Here is a 25,086-nt window from a genome sequence, read left to right as displayed (position 1 = left end):
GAAATGAGTTCAAACATGAACAGGGGAAGTTTAGACTGGATATAAGGAGGAAATTCTTTACTGTGAAGGTGGTGAGGCACTGGAATGGGTTGCCCAAGGAAGCTGTGAGTGCTTCATCCCTGGCAGTGTTCAAGGCTGGATTGGACAGAGCCTTGGGTGATATGGTTTAGTGTGAGGTGTCCCTGCCCATGGCAGGGGGGTTAGAATTAGATGATCTTAAGGTCCTTTCCAACCCTAACTATTCTATGATTCTATGAATTCCTTCCCGATGCATTTCTAGGAATGTGGGATCTGAGCGAGATGGTCTTGTTGTCTCTACAGCACATGGCTGAGCTGGGATTATTTCCTCATGGGCTTTTCACGGATGTAAACCCACACTTTCCACAGCATCACTGAGTTTTCGATCAGGTAAATTAATAACAAGTAATCAGCTTAAACAAAGAATTAGTGTCATTTATACTTTGGAAAGGAATTAGTTCAGCATCGTCCTGTGTATTTTCTGCACAGGGTTGAGATGTGGAATCCAGACATGCTGCTGGCCGCGTCACAACCAAAGAAGTCATGCTCCCTTTCACTGTCTGGGATCATGGCTGTCAGTCAGCCCCACACCAGTGCTGTGTTAGGCTATGCTGGATCATCTGAGGGCAACGAGCAAATCAGCCCCACAGGTCTCGGGAGATTATTTGTGTTATTATACTGACGTATTAGATGGTAATTATCAGGATCACGCTTCATTTCTTCTCTGAAAAATCTGTACTCTGTTTGCTTTGCTCCAGGCCCTGGGAATCTCCCATGATTTGTCAAAAAATAATTGTTGGTGGTACAATAAACTTGTTATTCAATTCCCCAAGTGTTCTGGGTTATGTGCAATCTGGAAAGCTGATCTGTTTACATTCATATTTTCTCTATATTCCCTTACCCATTCTTTGTCATTATCATTATTTTTACAGGTTTATTTTTCTCCAGTGTTTTCTAGTTGTTCAAACTTTGTGTCTGTATATTTATTTAAAGGCAGATTTCAAAAGACTTCAGTCTCTTGGTTTACTGAAGAATTCAACTTCTTGCTAGTACTTCATCTCCCCTGGTATTTTTGTGAATGCTCTTGTTCTCCTTACCCATCTATCTAGCGCTCTTTGGTCTCTTTGCTATCATGTCTGTTGCTTACAAACCTGAGCCCTGGTTTTGAACCATAACCCCATATATTCAGCATAACTTTGGACATTATCTGCTGCTTGTTCTGCACCTCTTTTTTTTTTTTTTCCCACAAAGGAATTCTGAGGCTTCTTGAATTGAAGGATTTTTACAAGTTTCAAACACTTTTCTGCACAGACGGATTTCCATTTTCTCACCTAGATGGGCTTCATTCCTACCCCATGTACAGCTGCTGCTAGGAGCTGAGGGTTTGGAGCCAGACACCACTCATTGCCAGGAGAGATGGTGAAGAGGCAGGGTACCAGACAGCGGACGAATCTGGGCAAAGCCTTTTTTCTCTTGCAGGCTTCTCCTGAGATTTGAGGGGGATCGTTTAATCTTTATACTCAATTCCACATCTGTATGAATGCTGATTTAAGCCCCTCTGTAATGTGCAGCTACAAAGAGACTTTTAGAAGTGGCCAAGGTTGTCAGATGCCATGTGAAGGGCTTTGCTGTCCAAGTTATGCTATGGCCTGGTATGAAAGCGCCATGGTTCTGCTCCCCACAAAGGTCTTCTTCAGTCCTCATGCAGTGTGTGACATCCTTGACAGGTGAACCTGCAATACAAATGACATCTACCATGTCCCTTGGACCATAGCTGCCTGGAGGGAAGAACATCCCTAGGAAGACCAAGACCACGATAACTTCCATGTCCTGACCGAGGCAATGCAAGAAGCGCTGTGAGACTTTTGTTATCATTGGCAAGCTTTTCCTTCCATTCTGTCCAGTGTTTCGGATTGTTAGGACTGCTTGTCCTGTCAGACCTACCAAGTATAACTAGAGCATTCACTGGATTTAAACATTTTCAAGTGTTTACAACCACATCTCCTCCCCAGGGGGATCTCCAAACTGCGCTGCTTGCTGTATTGTCTTTGGCTGGATCTTAAGAGTTTCTGAATTTATGCGTTTAAAAAATCAATGAGCCTTGGTTAGACAAGAACCCAAACACTATGATTCCACTCCTAGGATTTCACAGGGATTATGAGAGATGTAAATAAACCTCAGTTCTGCAGCTTTTAGGCTATCAGAATTTTAAGTCAATTTAAAATTATGGGCCAGATATGCTGTGTGGATCACACTTGAAACCATAGGTAGTCTTTATGTAGTAAAGTCTGAGAAGTTATTCAAGGATTAAATGGATTGTAACTGAGGTTTCTTCAGCCAACAGTTAGTGACAAAGAAGCCCATGGTATTGAAAAGCCCGGTTGTATAAATATTATCACTTAGCTCTGGGCTGTTTTGCGCGGTGTAGATCTCATGTCCTGTAGCTCCCCAGGGCAGCTGAGTGGCAAATGCAGGCATGTGGATGCATCCACAGCCAGGCCTGTCCTCCTCGCACAGTGGGCAGCATAAATGTGAGCTTTCTCCTGCCCTGGACTTCAGAGATCCCCAAAGGCCTGTCCAGGCACTTTGAAAGTTAAATGAGAAGAGTTTGGACCTTTGTGTAAAATACAGCCTGGCCATACCTAAAAGGAATGTACAGGGACACCCTCCCTTGGCTGCAGGCCACGTGGCCAAAGTCCTCATCACAGGCTTCCTCTTTGCTGCAGTATTTTGTGTCAAGCTGAAGCAAATAGGATTCTTCTTTCTCCTTTGAATGAGCCATAAAAGAGGCACTGAGAGATGGAAGAAACAACCAGAAGAAACCAGGGAGCAAAAAACAAGAGAGAGAAAGAAGGAGACAGAGAGGCAAAGGGAGAAAGGGGAGAGAAATAGCTGTCTTTCTCAACCGTCTAGGGAATAGGTGATGTGCCATCTCCTTTTCAGTATAAAAAGGTTGTGTGGGAAGGGGGAAGATGACAGATAACATATCAAAGGAAATGAATTGCAGCATTAAGATCCTGACTTTGCTTTGTCAAATTTGCAGGTGATTATTGTGTAACTCTCTGCAGCTCCTCTCAGTGATGGAAATGCTCTTCAGATCCTCAAGACATAGTACTACTGGTAAAAGCAACAGCTCTTCAGAGAGGTGCTTACTTGAAGTAGCAGAAAGCTTCTTAAATCTTCTTCAGTGTTCTTCCAACACTGTTACCCATTCTGTGTAGTCTTTATATGCTTGAGCTGTATTTTCATCCCTGACTGACAGTAAAATTAGAGCCCCCAAAATACAGTGAGAATCTCTGAAGTAAACTTTAGTTCAAATCTATAATCTTCAATTTGATGCGATAATCAACCCACTTGAGAACACTTGTTTTGATATCAAGAACCAAGGATAACTTGTATAACACAAATCAGTGAACATACAGCAAGCGTGGCCTTATGGTAACCGTGCTGGAGCAAGAATTGATCAATGGTCCACCAAATTAGGTCAGATGTGATCCCAAACTAACTCTGAAAGCCATGGATTAGATTTTACTGACAGCAGAGGATTCCTGAGCAAACCCTTTGGCAGTATCCATTTTCACAGGTAGCTGAGATTTGATAGGTATCAAAGCTGAAAACCATCAAGATGTAACCAAAGGATTTGCTGTAATGGAACAGCAAAAGAGGAGCTTGGTATGGCCAGTGGCTCAATAGCAGGCGGGAAAATTGCCTGTCCTTGTAGAAAGGATACCAAAGAGTGAAAGAATGCATGAAAAGAAAGAAAAGAAACTCACATTTGAAAATATTGTGACAAAAAAATCCCACTGATTTTTAAAAAAGAAAAACTCAAACAACTCTTCAGGCAACTGTTTTAGACTTTAGTTCATTGCTCAAGAAACAAGTCAACCTTTCATTTATTTTTCTGTTTGATCACAGTCTCTGTTCTTTCTCCTTGTCTTTTACCTTTTTTTCTGCTACTTCTACCTCTTCTACTTTTTTGGTGACCAAGGAAATATAGGGAGTCATAGAGGAAGAGAGGAAAAGGAAGAAACCAAGGCAAAAAAGCCAAAATGGGAAAAAAGCTAAATATTTCCAGGCACTCTGACTGTATTCCATGACCTTTGAAACGGAAATTATTTTAGGGTGCTTTGTGGGTTTTCCTCCCTCTGGTCTTGAATGCTGGTAGAAACAGGTTTTGGAGAACTCTTGCGCAAGCTGGTACATCCTGAAGGTGAGACGCCTGCAGGACAGCTGGAGTGTAGCTCACCGCAAAGTGGGGAAGGTTTCTGTTACAACAGCTCTGAGCACAACATATGTGTAAGACCTTTACAGGTAAGGATTCATACTCAGATAATTCTTCAATTTTGGGGATAAGACCAGCTGGTCAAATGAAGATACTGCTTTTGTCCTACAAACCAAGTATCCTTAATCATAGCGTCATAGAATCACAGAATGGTTTGGGTTGGAAAGGACCTTACGATCCTCTAGTTCCAACCCCATGGAGAGGGACACTTCACCCTAGACCGTGTCACACAGGCTCTGTCCAACCTGGACTTGAACACTGCCAGGGATGGAGCATTTACCACTTCTTTGGGCGACCTGTTCCAGTGCCTCACCACCCTCACAGTAAAGAACTTCTTCCTTATATCTAACCTGAACTTCCCCTGTTTCAATTTAAATCCATTACCCCTTCTCCTCTTGTTATAGTCCCTAATGAAGAGTCCCTCTCCAGCATCCAAATATTCCCTTTCTGTAATATTCTGTAATATACTTTTTCTGTAGTAGATACAGTATCCTTTGAGGCATCCTCAGACTTTGAGCTCCTTAAAATTAGTGCTTTGCCCTGGGAAACAAAATAACTCTTAAAAAAAAACCCATATAAAAAGATGGTGTCCAGTGTGACCTATCCCTGTCTGGAGGTGCAAGCAGAGAACTTCAGGGAAGAGTATTTCCTTCTAACCAGTCTGAGTCGGTTCTTAAACACTGAAACACAGAACAATAAAGGTAATTTATAACTACATCTCTTGGCCTTTCCCCAGCCCTTAGCATTTATCTTTTATGCCTTTAAAATGCTAAAAGAAAGGGAGAGTTGTAAATGGATAACAAAATCAAACTGAAACAAACCTCTTAAAACCAAACTCATATCCAAGAGATCACTTTTTCCCTTCCAAATCAGTGAAATTCACACCACATTGCCACCAGCGGGGATTCCAGACAAGGCATATCCAAATGGGAACAAAGTTATTTGAATGAAAAATTCAGCCATCCTCCGTCCTCTGCCTTCCTCTGTCAGCTGCCAGAGCTGGCACGCAGAAAGAGACCTCTTCGGCCTCATAACGTTTGAAGTGAAACTTTTTGGGGAATACTGAAAGTCACTCACAGTCCCAGGGGAATGATGAGCCATTTTTTCCACCCTCCCTTCTTTGTAGTTTACTTCCCCTTATATACATTTTTTTCTGACTGCAGCTTTTCTGATCACAGTATCACAGTGACTTTATCACAGTCACCTCTTCATTGTGAACCAGTCCATCCCTTGGAGGCAGAGAGCCATTGTGGCGGTGGTAAGTAATTTGTTTTGTTCAATGGATTTCTTGTTATGCATGCATGCAAAGCCCCTTTTATCTCACATTTAAATTTGTGTTTTCCCTCTTATGATTGGTTTTGTGACATCAAAAAGCTTTCAGCATCTTCAAAATTCAAGAAGAACAAACTCTTAGAAAAATAAAAATAAAAAGAAATAATTCCTAACACATCCAGCATTTCAGTGCAGCTGTAAAAAAGAAGAGATTCACATGGGATACTGGCTACTAACGACTATGGAAATATGCCTGATTTTTTGATCTCTAGGCCCAAACATTATTCATATTTTTTTCCTTAGCCTCAAACAATGTCTTCAGATAGCCCAGGTAAAAGCAAGCCAGAAACAAAACAACATCATAGAGGAATTGCTTTATGCAGATACTTTCAGCTACGCTACACAACTCACATTGTCTTTGAACCCAGTGTGATGAGAGAATGATTTGAGACTCCAGGGACGACTCCTGGATATGTTTTTACTTCAGCATATTGTAGTGAGACAGAAATCTTTGGCTTATGAAATGTGTTCAGCAATCATCTGCATTTGGGGGGATTTTATTATTTCTATTGCTCTAGTAACACTTTGGACAACATTGAGAGCTGAGGTCAAGGAGCAGACATGCTGTACGTATGAGGTTATGCAGACTCTTTTTAACCTTTAAGCAAATGGTTTGTCTATGCACAGTGGGAGGCAGGAGTGAAAGCCTCCTCAAAATCAGGAAAAGTGGCTACAGTTGTTAGGCTCCTTTTCAGGGAAGGAGCCACATACATCCTTTGATTTTCAGTCACCTGCCTGCTTTTGTAAAGATGCTTTTATCAATTGACTTTTAGGGAACTGGTTAGCATTTGCCTAACTATCTACAATGAACTGAAGTATTTAACCTCAATGTAAGTTAATTGCACATAGCTCAGGTACTCTGACATGCAGTATGAAGATTATTATATTCAAATAACATAAGAAGAAAAACCCTTAAAACAGTGCACAGAATGGCTGTTGAATGTTGTCTGAGAAATTCCATCATCAACTGGCACTTCCATTTATCTACGATTCTATCTTGTTTCTGTAAAATTCAGATTCTATCTAGAAGTAACTAATAGGAAATATTTTTTTTTTAAATCAATCCTCTATTACATTTTCCATTCAATGCTCATTCTTTGATAAAGATGTGTGGACCATGCGGCAACGGCTCTTCCGCGAAGCAGCAAGGCATTGTAACCAGCAAAGGCCCCTCAGCCTCCTAGGCATCCTGGCTCTGCAAGTCATGGTGAATAAGTGGTGCTGGCTGGGACAGGTCTGCTTTTAAGTGAGTGCTTTTTAGTGTGGAAAAGCCAGAACTGTCTCACTGCAAATTTACAGTTATGAAACTGGAGTCACTTTATTGGCCAAAATGAACACATCACAGAGAAAATCAGGCAGGTCAAGTTTAAGCATGAGCATGATGTTACGTCTCACTGTAGGATAAATCTGGGATACAGCGTTTTGGGATTGTGTGACAAGGTTTTGGCAGCAGGGGTCTACAGGGGTGGCTTCTGTAAGAAGATGCTAGAAGCAACTAGGGGGGAGGAAGTAGATCAGGAGTAAAGTTAAGCCCAGGAAGAAGGAAGGGGTGGTGGGAAGGTGTTTTAAGATCTGGTTTTATTTCTCATTACCTTACTCTAATCTGATGGGTAAGAAATTAAACCAAATGCCCTAAGTCAAGTCTGTTTTGCCTGAGACAGTAACTGGTGAGTGTCTCTCCATGTCGATATCTCGACTCACAAGCCTTTTCTTGCATTTTCTGTCCTCTGACCAGTTGAAGACGGCAGTGATAGAGCAGCTTTGGTGGGTACCACATACAGAGACTGCTATCCTGCACTTCCAATAAAATCTTTTGCCCTAGATTTTTCCTGAAAAAGCGTATTTTCCTTTCCCCAAGTCTGGAACCATCGCACTTCCAGAACTGTGGCAGGAAGGGGGACCCAGGTTCACAGCTGCTTCTGTGACCTCCCACTGCCCTACACACATAAGGATCAACATCTCTCACCATTTGGCCCAACATACGCATGCAGTGGGGCTCAAAAAAATGCATGAGAGCATCACATACACCAAAGCAGAGGTGCGACCTAAGTTCTGTGTTGGGCACCAGCCATCCCTTGTTCACCATATCCAAGGCAGCCACAGGAAAGAGAAATCTCTGCAATAAACAAAAACATTATTGAGAGTTAATTTCTGCAAGGATACTTATGGGATGTTTTAAGGTAACATGTAGGTTTTGTTATCCCAGCTATCTAACCCATGAGTGCTATTGGGACCCTGGGCCCAGAGCCATAGGGATATTAAGGTGCCTAATTCTGGCAAAAGTGTCCCTTTCTAGCTTACCAGTGAAATTGGTTCTTCCGCTCTCAGTTCCTTTGTGAATGTGGACCAAAGGTATTAATAACCCTGAGAAAGAGATTTTGCTTCCTGTGGGAGGCTTTCCAGTGCCTTGGATGGGAAAAGGACTGAGCCCTCATTGCTTGATTATAAAGGTAATTTGAGGCCATTACCAGCCAAGGGAGGAGGAAGGAGGTCTTCTAGCAGGGCGTGAAACCTTCCCCCTTCAGCTCCATGTTCACTGCTGCCCTTGGATTTTAGGGCTTTTCATTCTGGCAAGTATATTTTATGAACCTGATGCGCACTTAGCTAGAACAATCCCACACTGGGATCTAATTTCAGACCTACAAAGGTTGATTTATCCTTTTCCAGGCTATGTACTCATTTGAACTAAAATTATCCTGCTGCCAGCCTCCTTGATAGCAATTACATCTAAAGAGAGAGAACCACTGAACTTCATGTATTGGTAATGGTCTTTCCATCTATATTTTTCCTTGGGGATAAAGATGTATGGGAAAATTAGGCACATTAGCCTAGGAAAAATAGTGAACAAAAATACATATTTTATACTTTTTAAAAGTATCCTCATGCTACCAATTAGAAACATTATTTGATGCAGGTATTTGAGCACTATGCATTATGGTGCCGGTCTGTATATAAAGCAGAACAAAACCATGTTTGATAGTTATTTAAGGGCATCCTAAATACACTCAAGAATAGTACATTTTAATTTTCAATAATGCCAGCAGACTCAAACATTCAGATTTTAGCATAACCAGCAGGAAAACTGTTTGATGTTTTAATTATGTCCCAGAAAATGCTGAATGTGTTATAAAAGAAATCTGAAGAGGGGAGGGGAAAAAAAAAAAAAAGGATTTTATTACTGCTCAAGAGGAAGGACGTTTTACAACATAGCATTAAAAATGTAAAATGGAATGAAAAAGAATCCGGATAGTCAAAAGTTTGTCTGCAACAAAGTAGGCCAGAGAAGCAAAATAATATCTGTTAGAAGCAGTTGGCAGTGAGAAGTGGAAGAGAGCATTTACATAGAGAGAGGGCTGAAGGGAAGGAAAAGCCTTAAAACAACCCCAAAGTCTTTTAAATTATATGTAAGACTAGCCAGAACCTGGTAACCGTTCCCAACAAGGTGTCTCGGAGGATTTCAGAGTTCCTGATTAATGTGGTGACCTACTGCTCTCTGATGCAATGTGTTTAAACCCCAGCTGGGTATTTGCAGTCGGGATGAGGCTGTTGGGACTTCCTGGGGCTCTATCCTGCTGGCACCAGGGTCAGGCTCCGCAGCAAGACTCAGGAAAGGTGTCCCCAAGGGAGAGAAAAACGAGAACCTGAATGGCTGGGGATGAATTGAACCAGATGTACAAAGCCCCAGCAATTCAAGCAGCGATAGGAAGTAGTGAGGGGAGGGTCAGGAGTGGGGGGAAATTGCTGAGATTTAACTCTTCCTTCCCTTAGCAGGTGTCGGAGGAGGATGAAGGGGAACTGTCACATTCCATGGTCCTGCCCAGTGTCCCCAGTGCAGGGGCTGATGCAGGGTGCCAAAGCCACAGCAGGATGGGTCTGGCTGGGGGGAAGCAGAGCCAAAACATCCACTCATCATGTCCATGCCAAGCGCAGGGCATGTTGCTATTCCTTTCACATATATAGATATATATATACATGATTTCACTCATTCCTGGCACTTGACTCTTTCTCCATCCTACTATCGTGAGCTACCTTAAGAAAGTGACATCTTCAATTTGGTTCAGATACATAATTTATGTTGTGTCGATACATTTGTTTCTCTTAAAGCAGGCTCTCTGAAAACTATCCCAAGAAGTGTTTACTTCAGGTTTTTTAAGCATCAGTAACATTAGATTTGTGTAGGTTCATTTATACTCACATACATATACAATAAATCTGAAAGGCGGGTCCATGATTGCACTAGACATATCCATCTTAGTGTCACTGACGTTTTAAAGCAGCCAGCACAAAGCTTTCTGTGGCTATGGCTTGTTAAAAAGACAACAACCCTTTATTGATAAAATCATAAATTATGTATTTAAACAAACAAATTAAAACAGCCTTTTTTTTATTATATAGGTGATAATGTCAAAATGGTGAAAGAATTTGGAGCCAGAAGTTAATGAGACAGTGTTGTGAATTGTCCTTCAGCGGTATGGTATTTCAGAAAGTCTGGTGCCATGCCTGGGTATTATAATATATGTTTCTTATTTACCATTTCATCTCTTAGAGCTTCTGTGCTCTGTTATTTGATACCTTGACTGTTTACTTAAACTCTGTATGCAAATATGAAGCTCAAATACAAAGCTGGAGTATTAACATTAAAGAAGAACTGGGATCCCAAGATTAAAAAGTGAGATAAATGTCGCTTGTAAATACATATTAGTCTGATTTTTGGAGGCTATTTGGCAATGATTAAAAAAAAAAAAAATCAACATTGTAAAAGGAATGATCCAAAATGCTTTAAAAAGCATGCATTGTAGAAAAACCTTCCTACAGCTATAAATGAACTGCACAGTCTGATGCCTGCCACAAAAGTTATCCTTAGAGGAGCAGCTAAACCCAGAATGATGACACTTTCCCCTTATTGCACCCTATTCTCTTGTCTCTTTTTTATCTGATTACAGCCTGAGCAATCTACAGAGGGTTTGTGTTCCCAGTAACAATTTAGTCAGCGGGAGCATGCCGGAGGTGGATGCTCTTCCCCAAGGCCAGGCAGATGCTCTGTGCCCAGGCGCAGTCTCACCGTCCCTCTCCCAGCGCAGACCTGTTTCTCAAGCCACCTGGAGACACGAACACCTTTAGGCCACAGCTCTCAGGTACCAAAATAGTCCCACAGCATTATACATACAGGCTACTGGCTTCTCCTCTTCACCCTCATCCCTCCTGCATCAGAAGGGGAACTTGTTACCAAGATAGCAGCTGGCATTGTTATTCGAGTTTGTAAACTTTCACCTTTTGAATGGGATTTCTGTATCTATGTGAAGGCTGGAAGTCTAAGAGTTCAGTGAGAAAAAAACCTGCTTGACAAGAGAAGCTTTTGCTTTAAAAGGGGGGGGGGATAGGTAAAGGTGACAGGCGCTAGAGACAAAGATGAGAAGTGATCCTGAATGCGCCAGCTTTGGAGCTGCTGGGAGAGCGACCAGCAGCGCTACCCTGGCAGCTCACCCTGGAGAGGATGCAATCAAAAACCTGTCAGCTGGCACTGGGAGGTGGGAGGCTTCAGCCAGGGAACCTTCAGGAGAGGCGAGGGATGCTTTAGATGTAGTTGCTTCCTATGGCCTTTTTTGCTTATTTCCATTGTTTGCACTTGTCTCTGGTCATGGCTGGAGAGGAGGCAGCATTCCACCCACTGCCTACAGACAGGTTCCTTGGGCAGAGCCTTTAGCTGCTGCCTGAGCAGGCAGAAACAGGCAGGGGTGCAGCCAGAGGGTCCTTGCCTCCCTTTCTGATGCTGAACAGCCCCTGGCTGCTGTGCATGGAAAGCAGCTACAAATCACCAGTCACTTATAGGCTGTTTCTCCATTTCTGTGTTTTTCACCTTTTTTGATTTGTGGACCATGAAGTGTTTTCCAGAGGAGTGGGTCCCTTTTGAAATTCACATTCTTAAAGTGCTGGACAGCATAAATGGACTTGTTTTTCTTAACCACCTCTCACAGACACCTTAGAAGTAGACCACAGAGCTCCCCAGAGGTCTGCAGACCTCCAGGTTGAAAACTAGCACTCTAATATTAATCCTTTCAGCTGTCCAGTTCAGGAAATGTGATTATTTTGCAACTGAAAGAACAGAGACAAAGGAAGGTGATGCCAAAAAGCAGGAATTTTAAAAGCGCTGCTCTGATGTAGGAGCACAGCGACCACTGGAATTGAGGGCTGGTTTTCCTACACATCTTTCAAGATACTGTTGAAATAATTCCCAAAGCATTGCTCTTTCATTAGGTGTCTAAATTCACATCCATAGGTGCTAAGTGCTGACAAATGCCTCTGACCTCAGAGCCCTGAATGCTGTGCCCACCACCTATGAAAATCATAACTGTTCGACACAGCTCTTTTTAGATGGCCCTATTTGAAGGACTGGGCCATGGAAAGAGTCAGCACTGGGTTTTGGAGGAGATACTGAATTTTTAGAGCTAGTTGCTGCTCATAAACGCTAGAAGCACGTCTCTACCTACTCTCCTGGGATTCCTAACCCTTAAAGAGGAACACACTTTGATTCCTTCAAGTACATTCAAATTACGTTTGGCATCCACAGACTTGTAGATTTTTGAGGCCACGACTACATCCTTTTTCACCCATTTTTCCCTACATTCAGCCAAGTAACTTGCATCTGACTAGAGCATAGCTTTTGTTTGATTAAAGCACATCTGCCAGAAAAGTATTCAGACCTGATTTGAAGACATTAGGAAAAAGAGAATCCACCTCTTCCCTTGGTGGTTCAATCTACTGGCTAATCACCCTCAGTGTTAAATATTTGTGCTATTCTTGCTAGATTAAAGAGCATTTCAGTACGTGGCATTCCTATGAGATAATGCTTGCAATGAAGTAACCTTTTAATCTTCTTTTTGATAAATTAAACAGTGTGAGATCTTTAGGTTTCTCACTGTCAAACATTATGTACAGTCAGTAAATCTTTTCTGTGACTCTTTTCTGAATCTTCTCCATTTTGTAATGCCCTTTCTTAACATGACAACAGGATGCCATAGTCTAGCATATGCTTGCCTGGCCTGTATTCTCTAGCCTGATTATGAGGGTGCTCATAATTTTGCTATAGCTTTTTTCTATGAGGGTGAGAAACATCCCACCTAAGTTTAGCCAAATTAGAAGTTTTGGCATCTAAAAGCTAGTCATCTAATTTCAGCTCATCTCCCAGGCTCCCTCCATAGACTGTGGAGATAGATAGGCACTTCTGGAGGGCATGCTTTCCCATTTATGCAATTTTGTTACGGGGTGTTATCAAAACACCTTCTCTTAGAATTCTTCCCACCTTGCCAAGAGTCTCAGTGTGTTGCAAGTGCCACCACCACATCAGCATCTTTCACTTTTGTCCCTCTGTCAGGTTCTCTGTTCTCCCATCCCTGTAATCGGAGAAGACGTTGAGAAAACAGTCAGAAATATTTTCAATGAGATGAGAAACAGTTCTGGTGTCCTCAGCGTAAAAAGGACATGGAGCTGTTGGAACAAGTCCAGAGGAGGGCCACAAGGATGATCAGGGGACTGGAACACCTCCTGTATGAGGATAGGCTGAGAAAGTTGGGGCTTTTCAGCCTGGAGAAGAGAAGGCTGCAGGGAGACCTCATAGCAGCCTTGCAGTATCTGAAGGGGGCCTATAGGGATGCTGGGGAGGGACTCTTCATTAGGGACTGTAGTGATAGCACAAGGGGTAATGGGTTCAAACTTAAACAGGAGAAGTTTAGATTGGATATAAGAAGAAGTTCTTTACTGTGAGGGTGGTGAGGCACTGGAATGGGTTGCCCAGGGAGGTTGTGAATGATCCATCCCTGACAGCGTTCAAGGCCAGGCTGGACGAAGCCTTGGGTGACATGGTTTAGTGTGAGGTGTCCCTGCCCATGGCAGGGGGGTTGGAACTTGATGATCGTAAAGTCCTTTCCAACCCTAACTATTCTGTGATTCTATGGTTCTATGAAATTTTCCAAAACCAATTTGCAGAGGTGTTCTAATAGGGACATAATTTATACTTAGACTAATTCGTACATATGAGGCTACTGATGCTTACTAACTGAATCCATTGAAGAGAACACCAGCTAGCTACAGACCAATACTACTTCTTGATAAATTTTGTTTAGGAAAACTCATATTCAGTGATGACTTTCTGCTGAGAATTGTCTTTTGTAGATCTGCCAAGTAGCCAGCTCTTCACCCATTCATCCTGTGCCTTATTGGTATTTCAAGTACCAGCTTTTCCATTGAAATAGTATGTAAATGAAACTTAACAGCATAATTATATTGTTTAAGAAAATCATTCTAAAGTACTTCTAATCTTAATTTATATTTTTCTGTCTTCTTTTCTTATTCTTTTCAATTTATTTTTTGATTGATTGGCTCTTTTGAGCCAACTACATGCGTTACTTTCTTGGACTCTTCTGTTTGTACCATTGGCACAATGATATCTAGTATCTATATATATCACTAGGTATCTATATATATCACTAGGTATCTAGTGACCACTGTCTTTTATGACAGCAACTAATTAACTCCTGGTAGAGAAGAATGGTACTGGATCTGTACCTTTTTCATTAAAGGAATTATTCTCTATTCTTCTTTTTCTCTCTCTGTCTTATTTTGTTGAGAAATCCAAGTAATGCTTTATTTACCAGCTGCAAGAGACCTCCAACATATACCTCCCAAACTGAGGACCCCCTAACAGTGCAGTTCTTCCCCTTGATGTGTTCCAGACAGGTCTTAAGGAGTAACACATCCCATTTTCTGGTTTGATTTAGTGGTCTACAAAGTCTCCTACGACTGCCACCTCCTGAGCTCTCTGAGTCAGCTCAGTGATTGAAGAGGAACTCAAAGTCCTGGGGTTCACTCTAGGCTCTCAATAGCTAGAAAACCAGATAATGGCATTTTTAATGTTTGTACCTCATCTCTTTTACCTCATCTGTTGTTACTGAACAGGATGAGATGGCTCCAGGAAACAGTACCACAAAGTTAGCAGCGTGAAGTGGATGATGATGATGATATGGTGTCATTTCCAGGAAGTCTTCTGCTGCTGGTATCTCATGAAGCATCTTGACAGCATGATGGCATCCCACAGCTCTTTGTGCATCTTCAGGTAAGTGTGCAGTGTACCCACAGGGCAGCCAAATCATAGGATCAGAGGAGTTAAAGACAGGCAAGATCTGTCAGATCACAGAGCACATGCCCCTTCCAGTGAGTGCTGTCATCCCTGATAGAGCACACATCAGATCTCAAGCAGGTGCTACAACTGATCTCAGCCAAAAGGTCAAAGGGAGTTGGATGCATTTTTTTTTGTATCTGAAACCTAATATTCACAATGGTTCAGTCTTCTGTTATGTGCTGATGGGTGGAAAGCTGAGCCCAGCACTTGAGTCTGGTTGCTGTCCTGCCCTGACTGGTGGTAAGTCTGGGTTTACTCCTAAAGAGGAAAAAATGTCTTAAAGCAGTTCCCTTTGTTCACCTTTCCCCCAAAGTCAGTCATATTGGCCATTAATAAAGTGAGCCATCCCTATTCATCCAGAAAGATGTTTTTTTCTGAGACAGCCTCTAGACAAGGCAGGAAGAAATGGAGCCCCAGCACCAACTAGAGGAAAGAACACAGTAACACCAATGACTGTGAAACCTGTGACACAAAGTCACATTGATCAAAGCCAAGTACTTTAATAGCTTAGAGGCAAAAAAAGCCCAAAGTCTATTGCTATTTTTTTTCAAGATGCCAACAAGTTAGAAATCTGGCATCTTCCCTGCTGGTGCCTGGGGCCCAGCAGGTGAATGTGAAGGGCCACGCGGGTGAATGCCGCCATGACAAGGACAAGCGTCTGAGGGAACAGGTTCTGGACCCAGAGCTAAACAGAAAAAGTAATGGAAAGAAGCAGAAGTAGGAAGGGTTAGTGGATGTGAAAAGGGCAGATGAGAGTGTGCCCAGGACTGTGGGTGAGAGATGGGAGCTGGGAGGAGTAGATAACTGTAAAGGAAACAGGAGTGGGGGGCTAGAGAGAATGGGTATGGCTACAAGTAGAGAAAACATTTGAGAAAGGTTGGTGAGGAAGGATCAGAAGGAAGAAGGCAGGTATGTGTGTGCATAGTGGGATGATAGGAGCAGAGCAGAGGGGCTGTCAGGGTGGGGTTAAGGGGAGCTGGAAAGGTGTAGTCACATCCATGTGAGCTAAGCCACAGGTCACCTCTGTATGCCTCCTGCTACACCCTGTTTGGTGAGAGCACAGCCTTGCACAAGGCTACATTGAGAGTGATGCCCAAGGGCTGGGCCTCACTGAGAGAAATTTGGAAGCCCTTCTCTTCTAGTCTGAACTACATTGAGCTGAGTTAACCCATGGAAATCACTGCAAATTATGGAGGCTCAAGCAGACTTCTCCATACTTGTGCTAGGCCTAACTGTTTCTCCCTATTGCCCCATATTATTTACTGTACAAATCCATTAGCATTGCTTTTTCTTGCCGCATTCAAGAAACTGCAGTCTATCACTTCAACTATTCACATGACATTTTATCCTTTCTTTAGAAGACAATCTCGTCTTCAATCAAAGATCTCTTGACAAAAGGAAATAGGAGCAAGAACTTGAGATGGCATAATGCAGCCAAGTGCTTTCTGTACACCTGCATAATATGATTCAGTCTGCCTTTACTTTCAAAATTATACTGAAAGATTTCTCTTGTTTACATTTTTTTGTGTGTGCCCTGACCCATTGCTCATTTAACCTTGAGGTTCCCTTCATTCCTCCTTTCCCCACCGCTTCCCTCTTCTACACCTCCAGCAGTTATTATTCTCTTTGTTAGTTTGCAGTTTCTATAATTGTGTTGCTTCAGTCAACATTCAAGCATCTATTTAGTCTTTTTTTCATACCAAGGAGACTGAGTGCAACAGTGAGGTCTGTGTAAGCATTTTAGATGATTTGTCAAACAGAATCTAGCGTCTCATTTCTGGGACATCTTTATGGCCAGGGATGAAGGGATTTAGGTTGGTTCAGGATTTTTTTATGTAATGAATGAAAGGACATATTTGGTGGAAAAAGTACTTAAAAATCAAAGATATGATGGGAATGATGGTACAGCACTGGAATTCCTGTGCTAGTCCTTGTCCTAACAAGGTCTGCAGCTGACTTGGGTTGAGTCACGCTGTCCTCTGAGGGGGTGCTGGGCAGATTACCTGTGGGAGGCTGAGGGAAACAGGAATTATTTCCTTCCTATGAAAAGGTAGCTCTTACATCTCCCACAGGGCAGGTGGAAATTGTATTATTGACACCCACCTCCTTAGGATACTCCTGTTATAGATCTTGCTTTGGGGTTTCACTGAGGAACACACTGAAGATAGTTGCCATGTCCTAGCCATCTCCTCTCTTTTTCAGACCGTGTGGGGTCCTTCATTTGTTTCCCAGTGTGGCTGGCATATATGTGGTCACTTTTTGCTTTCTCAGACTCCTTTGTGACAATTTATTTGCTATCTCCTGTATAGGCTTCAAAACTTAGGCCTGACCCAAAGCACATTGACTTCACTGGGGGTCTGTTTGCTGTGATGAAGTAGGTTTTTGTAGGCTGGTTCCCCAGATCACCTAGGGGCAAAAAGCAGAGAGGCAGTCTGAAGACAGCTCCAGCAGTGAGCGTGTCTTTCCTAGCAGAAAGGTCCCTTAAATCCTCTGATCTCTGCTTCCCAACCATATAAATGTGAGTCTATTTCCAGAAGGTTGCAAACATTTGTTAATGCTGGTACACTTGTTTGAGACAGGCCTTCTCAGTGACAGCCTATTCATGAAAATCTACTTCATCTACCTTTACTCTGCAAGTCAGCAATATTTTAGTGTTTCAGTAGTCCTTGGGTTGGCAGTTTTGAATTTGGACCTTTCCACCATATAAATGGCATCCCAGAGACTGCATCTTCTCCCTTTTTTCAAAAGAAGAGCATAATAAGATCCAGTCAATCTCTTCCTTCATGCCTGGCTATAGGGCCTGCCTTGGCATGAAATCATCATTGTTAATTATTGCGATCTAATTGTTCCCTGACAATGAAAAGGAGGAGACATTGGTCAGTTTTTTCTGGATCTCTGGAAAGGCTTTGATATGGCTGATCCTTCCAGGGGGTTCACCCCAGCCTCCCTGGGGGATGCAAAAACCTGTTAACTGGTATGAGCCAGGCAACACCTTTATATGCACAGTATTGATGGGCCGGCCTATTCAGTGAGTGAACATCTTGGAAGCTGATGTGCCTTTGCAGTCCCTTAAGCAGGAAGGGCTGTGAGCAATCCAGCTGGGGAAAAGCACTTCAAAAGCAGAAATTAGGTTGGCAAAGGTGGTGAGGGAATTAAAAGCATGTTGGAAATACCGATTCCTGCATTGTTTAGGAGCCTGATGTAGCTTTAAATATTGCAAAATTAGTACAGAGCTAGAGCTGTGGTGCTGGCAGTTAATAGGCTTTCCCACCTCATGGCAAATGGTACCCCCCTACTTTTTACCCTCCATTCCCTTGTTTCATAATTAACGCTGCTTCTTCTCAGTAAGAAGTTGTAAATTATGATGAGTTGTGTTTAGCTACCAGCGGGTAGTGTCTCTTCATCATTCACCAGGTCAAAAAGAAGAAAGGTTACACAATATTCATCAGCTGCAACCTGGGGTTTCAATGCTAAAAAATCTAAGTACCAACTTCTTCTCCTGGTATGCCCAAAACATTAAAAAGCATCTGCTTTTTAAACAGGACATTTCTAGAGCTGTTGTATGAAAAGGCAGAAAATAAGCTCAGCCTTGTCAGGAGTATTTATAGCTGCTCTTACTTGTTAGCAGAGCAATACTGAAGGATCGCCTTTTTGATACAGCACACAACATTTAAGTGTGGTTTCCCAAATATTTTTTGCTCAGCAATGTTATTCCAAGCAAGTAGCTTCAGGTGTCTTAATGTTCATTGCTGCCCCTGTGCTGGCATCCTAGGACTGCTGAAGCCCCAACCCCATAGTGGTCAGGAGTTACACTGGATGGATCCCACATTAGGATGGAAACCTCAAATGACCTACAATTTTCAGTACCGCTGATGATGAATCCTGCTCCCATTCACACATTGTTGGGGTCAAGCCTGTTCAGTCCATCTATTGGGAATCCTGTAGATGATTCATAAGTCCTGCTCACCCTCTTGATGATTGTCATAATCTGTGATCCATATTTAATCTCAGATGGCACTTTGTGGCAGGAATCATTTTCTCACAGCCAGAAAGAATGGAAAGTTGGTAGTTGTGTCCACTAAAAATTGCAAGTGATTTATGATTAATGAGACATTATTTATTCTACACCACTCAGTATAACCTGCAGTTTTATAGGCACTCTATCTCAGAGATGTTTGCATTTTGATAGTGAAACCATCATACCCAATTGTCATTGGTACAAACATGCTATTTCTAGTACTGCATAGTCCCCTACAATCTGTAATAGCTGCTATGTAAGTGAATCACTAATGGTGATATCCTTATTTGAATGCAAAATTTGGATACTGACATTTTCCCTGTGTTACTTATCTCTGTAAGTCTGTAAATTCACTGAAGTCATTTGAGCTTTGTTGTTTTCTACCAGTGAAGGACCTGACTCCTGCTCTCTGGTGACTGAGGTGCAAGCAAATCAAATCTTTTAGGTTAATAATCCTGGACCTTTATCTCTCCCTTTTTTCTTTTCACTTTTGCAATGGAAACGCCACCTATTGCTTTTATGTTTCTCTGTGATACACTGACCTCCAAGGCCCTCTGCTTATCTCTCCAGCTCTACATGGGATAAGGTACTAGTGCACATCCCAGTAACAACCCAGCTCAACATACGCACTTCTCAAGAGGCAGGGGACCATTTTGGGTTTATGCTTCTCAGCAAAGGCTTTTATAGTAGATGTAATTGCAGAAGTACCTCTGAATATACCTTATTGGTATTGTTTTGCTCTGGATATAGGAAGTATAGACAGTTCTCAGCACAATTGGGAATTATTAGGATATTTTTTTTCCTTTTCCACCCTTACTTCCCTAGCTAATTATTTTTCTGTCTTTAAACTTATCCATGGACTTGTATTATCTCACCTCGAACTTGGGAGCCAGCTTAAAAAGAGCTTACCCACCAGGTGGCATTTTCTCACGTGTCCAGCCTTAATTCTAGCACGAATGCTTTGTACATACAATTATAAAACCAGGGGCCACTACAGTGCACCTGTAGAGCAGAAACTTGACTGTTCTCGATTCTGTTCTAATTATTGAGCCTTAGAGCAAAAACTAGGTTTCAAAGAAAACTTTCTGTACAGGCCTCAATAGAGTTAAAGGAGAAACATTTTAAGTTGATGAGCTGACACTTGTAGAAGCAAATATATTAAATAAATCATGATTCGTTTTGGGGCTAAATCTGACTTACATCAACTCTGGAAAAACTAGATCCTAATGAGTGACAGTTTGGTGTTTTCTGTCACTTCCTACAGTAATGGCCCCAAGCTGACACTGCTCTGTGGGAGTCTAATACTTCTGAACAAAAGTTTTTTTTGGAGTGAGATAGACAAGGTAGAAATCCCAAGGTGACTGGAAGGAATGTCTAATGACTGGAAAGACATATTTACTGGCAGACTGTATGTAAGCTGTGACAGTTGACAGGGCTTGATTGTAATAAATACAGTTGATGAAGAGAAGGCTGACAGGTGAGGACAGAGAGAGAAAAAGAGTCAAAAGATCTGCATTGGCTGAACCCTATTAATGGTAAGTTGGTAACAAAACCCAGAGTCATAAAAGAAAACAAGTATCGCAAACTGATGTCTAAACACTGAAATGTGTAGGACTTGCAGGTTGCCGTAACAAGCTCAGATTTGTTGACCTTTCTTCTACCTATTTTATAAGTGCTGTTTTCAGTTGAAATTCACACCAGCAGCAGGCAGGCACCTGATATTTTTAAATATCGTGTATGATTAATCATGTAACAGAATAAACCCTGATCAAGGTCATAATTATTGCTTCAATCTCTAACTTTCATGGCTTTGATCAGAGGATTTGATGTTGCAAAATGTGCCTTCACATGCTGTGAAGGATCTTGCTGGGGATCGGTTCTGCTGAAGACAAAATGAATTCCTGTAAAGGAAATTAAGCAACATAAAACCTGAAAATATTTCTTTAAGTGCTCAGGCTCACCATGCACGCACACACACACATACACAGATGGAGTGATTGACCCTGAAAATGAAACAACCCTGGCATATTAAATCATGACACTTTATAACTGACTGGTCAGAGTTTCAACAATAGGATTTCCAATAAGCTCTGCACTTTCTTCCCCCAGGCAAATGTCACACACTGAAACTAAACAGGATCTTTTTTTTTGCCTTGTTCATCTCCACGTGCTGTTTTCTGTGCCCAAGATACAAATCTGTATTCAAAAATGCCTTAACCCTTTGGAAGGGCAACCCTCCCTCTCAATGCCCCAGGAGAAGGGAGTTTTGTGGCAGGTGCAGGACGTAGGGGACATCGTGCTTGCTTTGGCATCAAGGTCAGTCTGCACCTTTATTGTACTCTCATTTCAAAGGGGATGAAAGGGAAAAACAGTCAGAGGGGAATATCTGGAGGAAAGCACTCAGGAATTGCACAAACTTAATGTAAAGGTTAATAATGAGAAATATCCTTTGCTGTGAATATCAAATGAGAGTCTGAGAGTCCCTCCAAACTCTGGAAATGGGCCCATTGAACAGCAGGGTCACTGTTTGCTTGCTTTCATTGCCACATGGACAGAGGTGAAAATCCCTTCATTTTCTTGCTTGTATGAAATACAAAAGCATTTGTAAAATATTTAGACAACTAAGAGACTGAGAGAACTTTTCTTTTTTAAAAGTTGCTGTTGTTCTGAATGGATCTCCTCCTTCCCTCCCCACCAGATGCCACAGTCTCTTCAAGTGGTGCTGCCACTAAATGAAGTGTAGGGAATGCCAAGAAAAAAAGAATGGGACCATATAGGTGCACAACAAAGACTCACAAAGTAGCACAATGCTTATGTGTCAATCACGCCGATTCTCCCTCTTTGCTGGCTGCATGTCTCCCACACGGCAGTGGATCCAGGCACTCTGCTTCTCACCGCTGCCTCTTTGAAATCATAGGGTTCAGAGCCACGTCTCGTCAACACAGGAGTTGTCAGCCTAATTGGCACACACACTCACACTTTATGTACTCCTCTAGTTGTCAGCGGCTGCTCATGCACATATGCACACTGTACAGGTACGCGCGAGCGTGCCCTTTCATGGAGAAAGTTCTCCACACAAGCACATGTGAACTGATATCCAGAAATACCCATATTCTTTGTATACTGGTGTATTTGCATGTGGTTGCATACTTGAACTTATACACACACCTCATCTACTGTCCTCTGGATGTGGTGGTAAAGTGGCAAAGTTAATCTATGGTCATCTACTTTAGTGGCAGTCCTTTGATACTCAGTCAGAAGATGGGGCATTGTTGTATTTAAACATAACAAATACACTTAATTGCACATATATATATTTACAAACATACCCAGAGTTTCTGCTCTGCAGCCTAGCCTCATGAAGACTGAAATCCATGCAAACAAACTTCTTATGTACTGAAGGCCTTGAGACAGGCAACAGGAAGCACAAGACAAAGGGAATGGTATTTAAACTACACGGCAATCCTTTTCTTTTTGCATGTGTTTATTTATTCCTGTAGGTACTTTACAGATTACTTTGGTTTGGCCTTTAACAGAGACTTTACTACAACTTTAAGCTGATGAGAGCATTCAATCTTTCTTCACTCAGAAAGAAGAGTGACAGAGCCAATGTAAGTGACTGTAGATGTCTCAGCTTTGCTTTGTCATCTCTCTAAGATTCCAGGACACACTCAAAGTCAGAATTTTACATGTTTTTATTGGTGAATGGACTTTTGCTGCTGTTTCTTTAATAGGAATATAGCTTTAGCACTGGACACAATTTTTCAGTGTTTTGTGTTCTAATCAAAATACCATTGGAAGTAAAAAACAACCCCAAATATCAGGCTAAGCTCTCTGAGGTTAAACTTGTAAGGAAAGAGAATATTCTCCTTCTGGAAACTGGGGATACTCTGTAGAGTGGATTGTTATTGCTGAGATGGGGTTAATCTTGCATCTGTAGGACTTTAAAATGGAAGTTTTATAGCAGTTCTGCCACATATTTTGCATCTTTGAATCTACATTGATTTTAGATAGCTTCTGAGAGACAAGTTTCCCTGAAAGAGTAATAATCTTCAGTCTGTTGTATATGATGCAGGATATATTACAAAAGACCTTAATAATGGTTATGAAGACTGGGAATCTCACTTGAGACAAAACTTTTCTGATCCTATAATTGGGAGAAAACTTTCAAAACGAACAAAACTGAACTGATCTTGTGACTCCTAAAGTCTGCAGTAGGCCAGTTCCTGTATGATGGCAAGAGTAATTTTTAAGGTCTATTCATGCAACTGGAATAAGAATGAAGATTTTGATAACCTTTCCATATAACTTCTGTTCTACACACTTGATCTAGTCCCAGATGAGGATAAGCACCTTGCTCAAAAAGATTCATTGCTTTCCAGGTTTTGCATAATTTTTTCCTGCAGAAATTGGTTAGTGTGTTCAGACATTTTCCTTCAGTTTGGATTCTCGGCAATTATTTTACAAGACCGTAAAAAAACCCAAACTGGACAAAAAAAAAATATCCCTTTTGTATCATGACTGTAGAATTCGTAATAACTCAGACAAAAGCTTCCACTAGAAACACAGTTATGTGTGGCACCAAACACGACATGAGGGACAAGTAAGTAACACTGACATAAGGTTTACAATTTTGTATAAGTTGTTAAGAGAAAAAGAAGTGGTTTTGTTGCTGCAGTAGGCAAAGGAAAATGCCCAGGATTTCAGCTGCAAAAGTCCTGGTTTGCCTTTTGGTACTTGTTCATAAAAGCTTTCCAAGTGCATGGACTCTCATTATATACCTTGCTGTTATAATAATGGCATGAGAACACCTAGCAAGTTCTTTGTGCCGGAGGAGACTTCTGTGAGAAGGAGAAGCAAGTACATGATTCTGTGCTTTCAACAGGCACCACTGAGAGCTGTGCTTGGGGACTGATGTGTCAGCTGCTCATCAATACAGCCAGGGAGTTGAATACATCAGGGAAGCTTTAAGAAGAATTGGAGAAATAGAAAAAGCATGGGAGTAAGAATAGTGAGACAAAATTATTTCCAGTGTGAGTTTGCTGAAGCAAATACAGTTTCATCAAGGAAAAGTGTGCCCTGTTGTATTCCAGGCTTCTCGTTTAAGTTGATTACATTGCAACATTGAATTGATTTCTTGAGCTTAGGACAGTTGGCACACTTGACTGGACTTAAAATGAACCTCTTTGATTCTATCTACAAAATTAGAGCAGATTTGATAAAGTAAAGCTGTATCCTTTGAAGTATTCCCTATCAACATAAGTGCTAAGAACAGTTGAGCGAAGGAATTTTAACAGTTTTGAAAGCAATAACAAAGGAACATCAATAAGGATTGCAGCTAAGGGCATGCCCACAAGGCACTATACTAACTGCATCTATCCTGCAGGCAATAAGCAATTGCCAAGATTCCAGACTTTTAAAAGTTCATAGTTCATCTCATAAAAACTTTACATGTAACTTAGGACAGAATTTTCTGGATGAGTTTGACTTTCAGTAAGCAACTCCAAGAGGAGGCCTTTGCAAGTTGATCTGCATATACGGACATGTGCAAATGATAATTGATGATAGGTTGATCCTTCAAGGTGTGAAGTGTTCTCATGTGCTGCTATATCTGGTGTCAGGAGCGTGAAAGTTATAATTCTTCCAGGCACTTCAACACATAAAGAAAAACACCAGCCCAAATGCTTTGTTGGTTCAAGTCCATATCATGGAAGACAACAGGGCTGTCTTGAGCAAATTCCTCATGAGTGCTAGGTTTGAAGTGCCCATGTTGCTGCAAGATGTTTTTCTTTGGGTAGGAAATGATACAAAGGCCAACCAATGATTTCAGTGGTGGTTTCAGTTAGGCCAAATATATACTTGGCAACTCTGATTCTGCTGGCCCATCAACATCAATGCACCTATTGGCATGGATAGTGCTTGTGTTGGGTAACTTGCTGTGGCCTTATAAATTTATCATTAGCAAGGCTGAGCACAAAGGAAAGAAAGGGCAGAAGAATTTGGGCAGAAATAGGATGGAAACAGAAAAGGAGGTTTTAAAGAGCAAAGAAGATCTGAGCTGCTGGCATTTGGAAATGAGTCACTAAACAGCTTGGATATTTAATGTAGGCAGTAAAGGGAATTTATTTAAAAAGCTTTTACTTTTTATGCAGATTTCATACTGGTGGCGCTTGTTAGATTTCAGTGCAACCACAGCAAATTAGTGGTAGCCACAGTTATGACAATTAGGATTCTTAAAACGTGATCATGTTACTGTGGCTT

This window comes from Pezoporus flaviventris, unplaced genomic scaffold (genome assembly GCF_033815535.1).
Source record: "Pezoporus flaviventris isolate CSIRO_AGI_PZ_B2104156 unplaced genomic scaffold, CSIRO_AGI_Pfla_v1 ptg000029l, whole genome shotgun sequence".
Classification (NCBI taxonomy): domain Eukaryota; kingdom Metazoa; phylum Chordata; class Aves; order Psittaciformes; family Psittacidae; genus Pezoporus; species Pezoporus flaviventris.
The sequence above is the reverse complement of the archived record's forward strand: the minus strand, read 5'-3'. Positions refer to the sequence as shown.